Genomic DNA, 8,337 nt, shown 5'->3' with positions numbered 1-8,337 from the left:
GACTCCCAGAGGGCTTTCTGATAAAAAGCCACTTCTTCAAAACATCAAACCCAAGTTCCTCTCGTCTTTCAAGCAACCAAAGGGTCAGGTTTCCCTAGAGTGGACGAAGGCGGGGAGGCGGCTGGATGTCCACAGTGGGCCTGCCCGCCTTCCCTGGGGTGAGAGAGCTCGAGGCCGAGGCTGTGGGTTCCCAGATCATTTTGCGGCCTCCTTGAATCTGGCATGACACCTCTGAGCGAGGGCCATCTAAGTTCTGCTTAGTTACCGCTACTGGCAGGGTGCTCACTACCTCTCACAGCTGGTCCTTATGGGGGTGGCTCTTCAGAAAGGAGATGCTTCCCATGCTGCTTCACATCTGCCTCTGGCACCGCCCCCGTGGGTCCTGGCTCTGTCCTCGGGGTGCACAGAGTCCCCCGCAGTGGGGTTGGGAGCCTGCATGTGACCGTGGAAGCTAGGACCCACTGAGAGATCGAGGGGGGCCCCTTGCCCTTGGGGTGGGTAGGGAAGGGGAAATACTCACATTGTGTCTATGTGGTTTTATGCTGGGCAAGCTTTATCCTCAGACATTGAAAGGGTTTGGAGAAAGCTCTGGAGCGGCCAGCCCTGCTGCAGACCTCACTGACGGTTCACAGTAACTGAGGTGGGGGGAGGGGGAGGGCACTTTATCCTGTCCCCATTCCACAGAGTGGGAGACTGAGGTTACCAAAGGCACTGCCTGCCCATACCGCTCCCTCCGCTGCCCTAAGCTGGAGGTGGGGCTACACCTCTGAGGCTGGGCTCCCCTCCAGCAAGGGGTGGGGAGGTCATGGCCTCATGGGCTTGCCTTTTTCCCTCTGCCAGACGGGGAGCTCCTTGAAAGCAGACGCTGAGCCTGTGGGGGGTTCTCAGTTCCGCTGTTTCCACGTCAGAAGACCCCTCTATAAAATGGGTGTTACTGTGCAGATCCAGTGAGGAGGCTTGGGGACAGTCACAGGCCAGGGGCCTGGGGTCAGTTACACCTCTGCAGCCCCGGAGCCCTCCACAGCAGGCTCCTGGACATGCAAACACTGTGTCCCCTCCAAGGAGGCCGAGGACGCCCCTCGGCCACGCATCTGCCACGTTTCCGCCCCTGATCTCACCCTGCGTGGGTTTGTCTTACTTTCAAGACGAGCGAGCCTGCATCCGGAGAGGCTGGAGACAGCTGCGTGGGGCTGTGCGGCCACTCCAGCCTGTGGGCTCTGTAGAGAGAAGCCAGTGCCCCCACTCCTGTGCTTCAGGGGGCCCTCTCGCTCCATCGAGGGGTCTTGGGGTGTGGTCACGAAAGGCCTGCAGGGCTGGAAGCCGCGCGGCTCAGGCCCTCTCACCAATCATCCCTCCCCCTCAACAACCCTCACGTCAGGCACAGAGCAAACAGAGGCTCAGAGAGGCTCAGCCATCCACCCAGGGTCACACAGCAATATGCAGCCGAGGCAGGATTTGAACCCAGGTCCTGAGCCTGGATTCGTGGCTCCACTTGGGACAACCTTCCTTTAAGGAAGTAGAGGGAGGCTTGGGGACCCTTCACACTTGGGGAGGCCGAGGCCAGAGAGGGGACTTACCCAAGGCCACACCATGAGCCGGGACACGCTGGGGCTAGCCCCTGGGTTTCTAGATTCCAGTCCAGAGCTAGACCCAGCCTCGTGGGCCAAACTGACAGCCCTGCCTGGGGCACCTGTCAGGGGGTCTCTGCCGAAGACAGTTGAAGGCTGCCTGGTCTTGGGGAACCCCCTTCTCTGTCCCAGAAGTGCCCTTTTGGACGCCAGTGGGGTGCAGATGGCCTGACCCCCATGATGGTACCAGTGCCATCTGCCGACCTTGTGGCAGCCTGCAGTGAGAACCAGGACCCCCGCACGCAGGCGGGAGGCCCCTCAGCTCCCCTTCGTAGGGCGTGAGCACCCCCGCCTCCTTCGTGGGTCTCTTCCCAGGGCGCCAGGGCCACTCTAAGTAGCCCCTCTCCCTCCCCAGCTCACGGGCCCCACAGGCACTCGGGGCATCCCCGCCAGCCAGGGCAGGTCAGTAACATCTGAAAGGAAGCCCCGTGGACACTGTTCAGCCTTCCCAGTTCCCTCATTCCTTCATATATTCCTTGAGCATTTGACACAGGCCTTGCTGGGCTCCACGGAGCCTCAGGGAGCATGACTGGTTCCTGGCCCCGGGGACTCTGGTCCTCAACAGGTGGCTCAATTCTGTGTGGCAGGGTCCTGGCCAGGCCAAGCTCAGAGTGTATTTGTTTAGAGGCCCAATCCAGACTGGGGAAATCAGGGAGGGCTGCCTGGAAGAAGTCCCTTCCGAGCTGAGACTGCAAAGAAGGGAGGAACTGTCCAGATGGGGAGGAGGACAAGGTGGGGGGGGGAATACTGGGCAGAAAGAATGGGTCCCGTCTAAGAGCCGATGGCAGCCGGCGTGGCCAGAGCTTAACGTGGTCAAGGAGTGTCTTAGGCAAGGAGTTTGGACTCTGTCCTAAGGGCCAGCAGTGTCTCTCCATGCCAGGCCTGGGGCTGGGCTCATGAGATGTCAGCTGCCCCCTGCAGTCCCCAGTGAGTCCCCAGTGAGTCCCCAGTGAGCGGGGGTCTGAGCCCAGCACCGTGTGGCCCAGAGAGAGGGAATGAGACGGTGAACGGGGGCAGGGAGCTATGGCAGCAGATGAGTGAATGAAATGCAAGCCAGCGTCAGGGCGGGACTCGCTCCAGACCCCCAGGAGAGCAGGGCGCCAACAAGCACTGGCAGAGATGCCCGGCGTCTGGACACTGTGCCGACCTGTCTGCAGCCATGGGCACTGAGGCTTTCGGGCCCTGCAGACATCACCAGCCAGGCTGTGCTGACTCTCACTGAGTCAGGGCCAGGATGCTCCTGCCCCGGGACAAGGCTGGACCACACCAAAGCCGAGATGTCCTGGGTGCCTGCAGCCCGAGGCGGGGAACCGGTGCCAAGGGGTCTTCACCTGCCCCCCACACCCGCCATCTCCCCTTCCACTGGACCCAAACCAAACCCAGTGGAAAGCATTTCACCAGGCACCCTGACCCCACGGAGGTGGGATGGGGCTTATGGAATATCCATCTGGAGGGAACTGTGTTAGAAGGAAACTGGGACACCCTCCCCCGCCTCCCCGGGCAAGGGCAGCGTTGCCCTGGAGCCCAAAGCCAGCTGGAGGCCTGGAAGTAGGAACAGGTGCAGCAGCTCCAAGGGGCAGGGGACGTGGGGCAGGTGGCTGTCGCTCTCCTCCTGCCCCAGAGTGCGGTCCCGGACAGAGGGGCTTCCTCAGCCGTCCACCCTCCTCCTTCTCCAGTGGTATCTGGTGCGGGCAGTGATGTGCTTGGAGATAATCTGCTGACCCATCCAGAACCATCAAGCACCCTCCTCCTCCAGGAAGCCTTCCAGAGCTCATCTGGGGGGCCCAGCACACTGGGCTCTGCCTGCCCCTGGCTGCGTCTCCCATGCCCTCTCCTCTGCTCCGGTCATGCGGCGTCTTTTTCCCTCAAAAGCACGGAGCCTTTGCAGTTTCTCCGCCCCCTCCTCCCCCAACATGGCCAAGCTTGCCTGTGACTCAGGCGCCAGGCCTCTCCCTCCCCCACCCATGCTCTCTAGCCCGTCCCTGTTTGTCCCCTTGCTTGTCTCCTGTCTCCCCCACAGCACGGATGACTCTCTACGTACTTCCTTCCCTTCCCGGATACACTTCCACACTCCCCACCCGTGTGTCCTGGATCCCCCTACACACACACACGCACGTGTACCCACGCGCACACGTGCACACCGGGACACAGGGACACACGTGCTTGCGCGCATGTGCACGCACACAGCCTTGAACCCTGGTCTCGGTCTGTTCTGACACCTCTCCTTCCCCGGCCTGGCAACCTGCATTATGGATTCCCACTTCAACTGGAGGGGGACAGGCTCAGAGATGTTGAGAACCCGCCGAGGGCCACACAGCGAGTCAATGGCGAAGCTGGGGGTCAACCAGAACCGCTTCCTCACCCCTGGGCCCCACAGCCCCCGCCATGCGCCAGTGCGGCTCCTGTGCTCACTGGGTCCTCGCTGGGGCCGCTCCCAGAGCCCAGAAGGAAAACACTTCTCAGCCCTCCCCCCGCCCTGCCCTCCCGTCTGTCAACACAGCATAAAAGTTAATCTAGAAGTAAATAAATTCACTAAGAGGAACAGAACCTTTAAAAAAGAAAACTGAGATGCCCAAAGGGGGATGCCTAATTTTCTCCCATTTCACAATTGAATTGTAAATCTGTCTTGGAACTGAGCTACCAGGCCATGTGCTCCGTTCACAGGGGAGGGGTCTCGCCGGCTTCCTCCTCTGCCCGCCCCTCCAGGTCCCAGCACAAACCGGGCTGATTTACCCATGTCACCTGTGGAGCCCTCAGGCCAAGGCTGAGCTGCTGGGCCCACGTGTCGCTTGGGGTCACTGAGCCCTCAACGCTGCAGTGGACAGCTGCGGAGACACCCCAGGCCTCAGGGGCCCACGAGGGGGCCGCCCATGCCCAGGTGTGCTACTGACCTGAGTTTTCTGGCAGCAGAAAGCAGCGGGGCCACCTGCCTTAGCGTCCCAGCGCCACCCGGTGAGGCCCACTGAGTCCTCTGGCCTCGTTCCACTCCCATGGTTGGGACCCACGGCCAAGACGCCCCGAGATTTCTTGGGGGGCACTGCTACCGTTAACTTATAACAAGCAACCCCAGGAAAGCTGGAGCTGACCGACAGCGGCACGGAATTGAAATCTGTGATGTTTAAACTTTGCAAGAAGCAACGTGAGCTTTTCTCTTTTTTAAAAAATAAATTTATTTATTTTTGGCTCCGTTGGGTCTTCGTTGCTGCGCGGGCCTTCTCTAGTTGCGGCGAGCAGGCTTCTCATTGCGGTGCCTTCTCCTGTTGCAGAGCACGGGCTCTAGGTGTGCCGGCTTCAGTAGTTGTGGCTCTCAGGCTCAGTAGTTGTGGCGCACGGGCTTAGTTGCTCCGCAGCATGTGGGATCTTCCCGGACCAGGGCTCGAACCCATGTCCCCTGCATTGGCAGGCAGATTCCCAACCGCTGCACACCAGGGAAGTCCCACAACGTGAGCTTTGAAGACAGCATTTCCATATGTTCATTAACAGTCCTAAGAGGCCATGTCTCTGGCCCCTCTCATTTCACGTGTACCCCCCATGTACCATCATCCTCGGCCCTCCCAGGCCCGACATCGTCTACGAGAGAATCAATCCCACTGCTCAGGTACGCATGGCGAGCTGGTAGCCGGGGTCACAGCAAGCTGGCTGGTCTTGGCCCTTGGCTAGCAGTCCTGGTGAAGCGCTGACGACAGCAGCTCCTGCACCGGCATCGGTTCCGCGTCAGGCCCTGCGCTGTCCACCCTGACCCCCCTCCTGGGAGGTAGGGGTTTCCTCCACCAGACAGGTGGGGAAGCTGGGACCCCCAGACCAGCTCATGGTCATGACCCGGATCTGATGCCCAAGCCTTTGCTCCCCTCACTGCTCCCCACCTACTTCAAAGACTGCACCCGTTTCAGGCCGTGGTCACCTCTGCGCCACGTAACGGGACAGCGGGGGGGCCCAGCTAATGCACAGACAATCCCGTTCTCCCAACAGAATCCAAAGCTTCCTCTTCCCATGTACTCTGCTGTCCTCTCAGTGACCCCAGGCCTCACCGCCTCACCTGTTGATGCCAAGCTGAGCTCGCGCTTGACCTTGGCCCTGACACGTGTGAGAGAGCAGGACGGGAGAAGCCTGAAAGACGGCCAGCCCAGGTAGAAGGACTGATGTCCCCCCGGGGCAGGGGGTCTTCTTCTGGAAAGAGGCCCCCGGCCGCCCCTGCTGGGCCTAGAAGCACAGTCCCAGGCTGGATCCTACACCTGCGGGCCCTCCTCCCCCTGAGCGCCCAGCGCTGGGTTCTCCACTTCCTGAAGGCGGCCCCTCTTCTGACGTTCCAGAAGGTTCCACCGACAAGAGCATGGCTGCTTCTCTAATTACTAACAGGCAAGTGCCCCCCAGGGAAGCCCTCAGCCTCCAGGTTCTGAAGCCTGAGGGATTACAACCTCTTCTCCGAGCTTCAGGTCAGCCTGCGGGCCGGAGGGATGGGGGTGGAGGTGCGGGTCGAGGTCCCACTCCGTTACACCACTCAGGAAAGAGAATTCCCAGCCCCTCCTCACTTCACCTCAAGAATGACACCCAAGCGGAGGGCGCGTCATCCCACAGCGAGGAAGACCCAGGGTGTGGCAAACATCACCTCAACAGCAGGTGGAGACTCAGCCCCTACGGAGCTTCGTTTAAGGCGAGAGGGGGTTTGCTAACAGACCAGCCAGCAGAGGGGCTCAGCAGGTGGGCTTTCAGGGCTCCCTGTGAAAGTGCGCAATTTCTGATTTGAACTGAAATGGTGGACAAGAAGGATCCATCCACCCACCCTCCTACCCACACACCCATCAATCCATGCGGCCACCCACCCTACTACCCACACACCCATCAATCCATCCATTCATTCATCTATTCACCCGTCCATCAGCCCTTCCACCCATCCGCCACCCACCAATTCATCCATCCACCCACCCACCCCTTCATCCCACTGCCCACTCATTCAACCATCCATCCATCCATCCATCCATCCATCCATCCATCCATCCATCCATTTGCTTACTCAGAATCCACTCAGCTCCCACCACTTGTGTTACTGTCCACTCGTCCCAGAGGGTACAGATACACTGACCTGGCGCCTGCCCCTGAGGCAGACACAAAAACAGATGTTTATAAAGCCCGTCAGGGGTGCAGGCATTCCCTGAGGATGGAGCTTAACCCACAGGCCTGTGTGCCGATGTGTAACGCACTGTCCCTGCACCAGCTCACCAGGGGCTTCCTGCTGAGCCCCCTCCCAGCCTACCCTGGTGCTTCCTCCCCCTGACCTTTGCACGTTCTAGAGGTAACACCCTCCATTTTGTCTGAAGACCCAGATCCTACCTGTGGTCAAGGCGCAGCTCAAAGGCATGGCCTCCTGTGTGTTCCTGTCCAACCACTTACCACGTCACGTCCAAACAGCGTGCTTTGTCTGCTCCCCACCAAGCCTGGGGCTCCCTGGATGGGCCGAGACCTGGTTCTGTTCAGGCTGCATCCGGCACAGAGATGATGCAAGAGCTGATGCTTCTGAGAAGAGTTTGTGGAAGAAAGGAGGGAAGGGAGGGAGGGAGGGATGGAGGTGGCGGGGGGAGGAGGGAGGAATGGACAGAGCCCCCTTCTGTGATCCACCCACTGGAGTCTTCAGGCTGCTTGTCCTTCCAGGGCCTGGGGGCTGCCTCCCCACCCCTCCGTGGACCCTCGCGTGGCACCTGGCACCTGCCTTGGGGACTGCTCTCCTAGGCCCTGGGAAAGATGCCCCCTCGCCATCCCAGCCCCGGCCCAGCCCCACCCAAGCAGCTCCCCTCCCCAGAGGCTCCCAGCCCACCGGGGCATTTGGGAGCTGCTTGGAGGAACCAGCCCATTTCTGGACCCATCAAGACCCTGGGAGATAGGACTCCTGGGTTAGCATCTTTCGACAATGGTCACTTGGAAAGCCTGTCTGTCAGAGAACTCTAAAGCCAAGACCAAGGGCCACGGCCTTGACCATCAGCCCGGGTGCAAGCGACCACGTTTCCCAGCACACACACCACTTAATGTTTAACACCCCGCGAGCTTTCCAACCGCTAATGACACGACATTAACTTTGCACAAATAAGAAGGTTCAGAGGAGCCGAACTGGAACCCAGCGAGTGTTGGCCAGGCCACCACGCCCCCTCTGGCCACGAGGGTCTTGGCCTGGCAGTCCAGGGGCTGGGGGTCAGGGGCCACTGGGGGGTGGGGAGTGTGATGGAGGGACCTCAGGACCACAGAGCTCTGTTCCCACTTCTCCCATCTCAGCTGTTTCTAGATTCTGCTCAAAGGGTGCCCCCCGCCAGGAAGCCCGCCACTCTCTCTGCATCCACCAGCATCACACTCACCGAGTTGGTCTCCTCCACTCTCCTGCAGGTCAGGGTGATAAACTAGCAACCCTCTTTCTTAGCCAGGTCCCCGTTTAAAGCAGACTGGAGACAAGGATGTAGGTTCAGGCAGGGATTCCTGGAAGCACAGCAGGGAGCAGGGGGGAGAAACTGGAAAGATGGGCAAACAAGAAAGCTGCTTTCTCAAATGGGTTTCTGCTGCAGGCAACGGGGGCTCAGTCCCCTGGGAGCCTCTACGAGGCTATGGAGAACACCCCGGAATTGTCCCCTTCCGGGGGGGAGCACCTACCCACCAACATCCTGCTTGAAGCTCATTCGTGGGACCGTAAGTCCCCAGCACCTCCCGCAGGGCTCGCCTGCAGCCAAAG

At 60.2% G+C, this 8,337-nt stretch overlaps 1 long non-coding RNA gene across 1 annotated transcript; it reads right to left on the bottom strand.

Annotated features, from left to right (window-relative positions):
- Nucleotides 1-4,816: 4,816 nt before the first annotated feature.
- LOC132522719 (uncharacterized) lies at nucleotides 4,817-8,120 on the bottom strand. Its single transcript, XR_009541308.1, has 3 exons — nucleotides 7,970-8,120; nucleotides 7,017-7,139; nucleotides 4,817-5,076 (listed from the first exon to the last, which is right to left on the bottom strand). It is a non-coding gene; the product is annotated as an uncharacterized LOC132522719 (long non-coding RNA).
- Between the last annotated feature and the right edge of the window lie 217 nt (nucleotides 8,121-8,337).

This window comes from Lagenorhynchus albirostris, chromosome 7 (genome assembly GCF_949774975.1).
Source record: "Lagenorhynchus albirostris chromosome 7, mLagAlb1.1, whole genome shotgun sequence".
In the NCBI taxonomy this organism is placed as follows: domain Eukaryota; kingdom Metazoa; phylum Chordata; class Mammalia; order Artiodactyla; family Delphinidae; genus Lagenorhynchus; species Lagenorhynchus albirostris.
The sequence above is the reverse complement of the archived record's forward strand: the minus strand, read 5'-3'. Positions and strand labels throughout refer to the sequence as shown.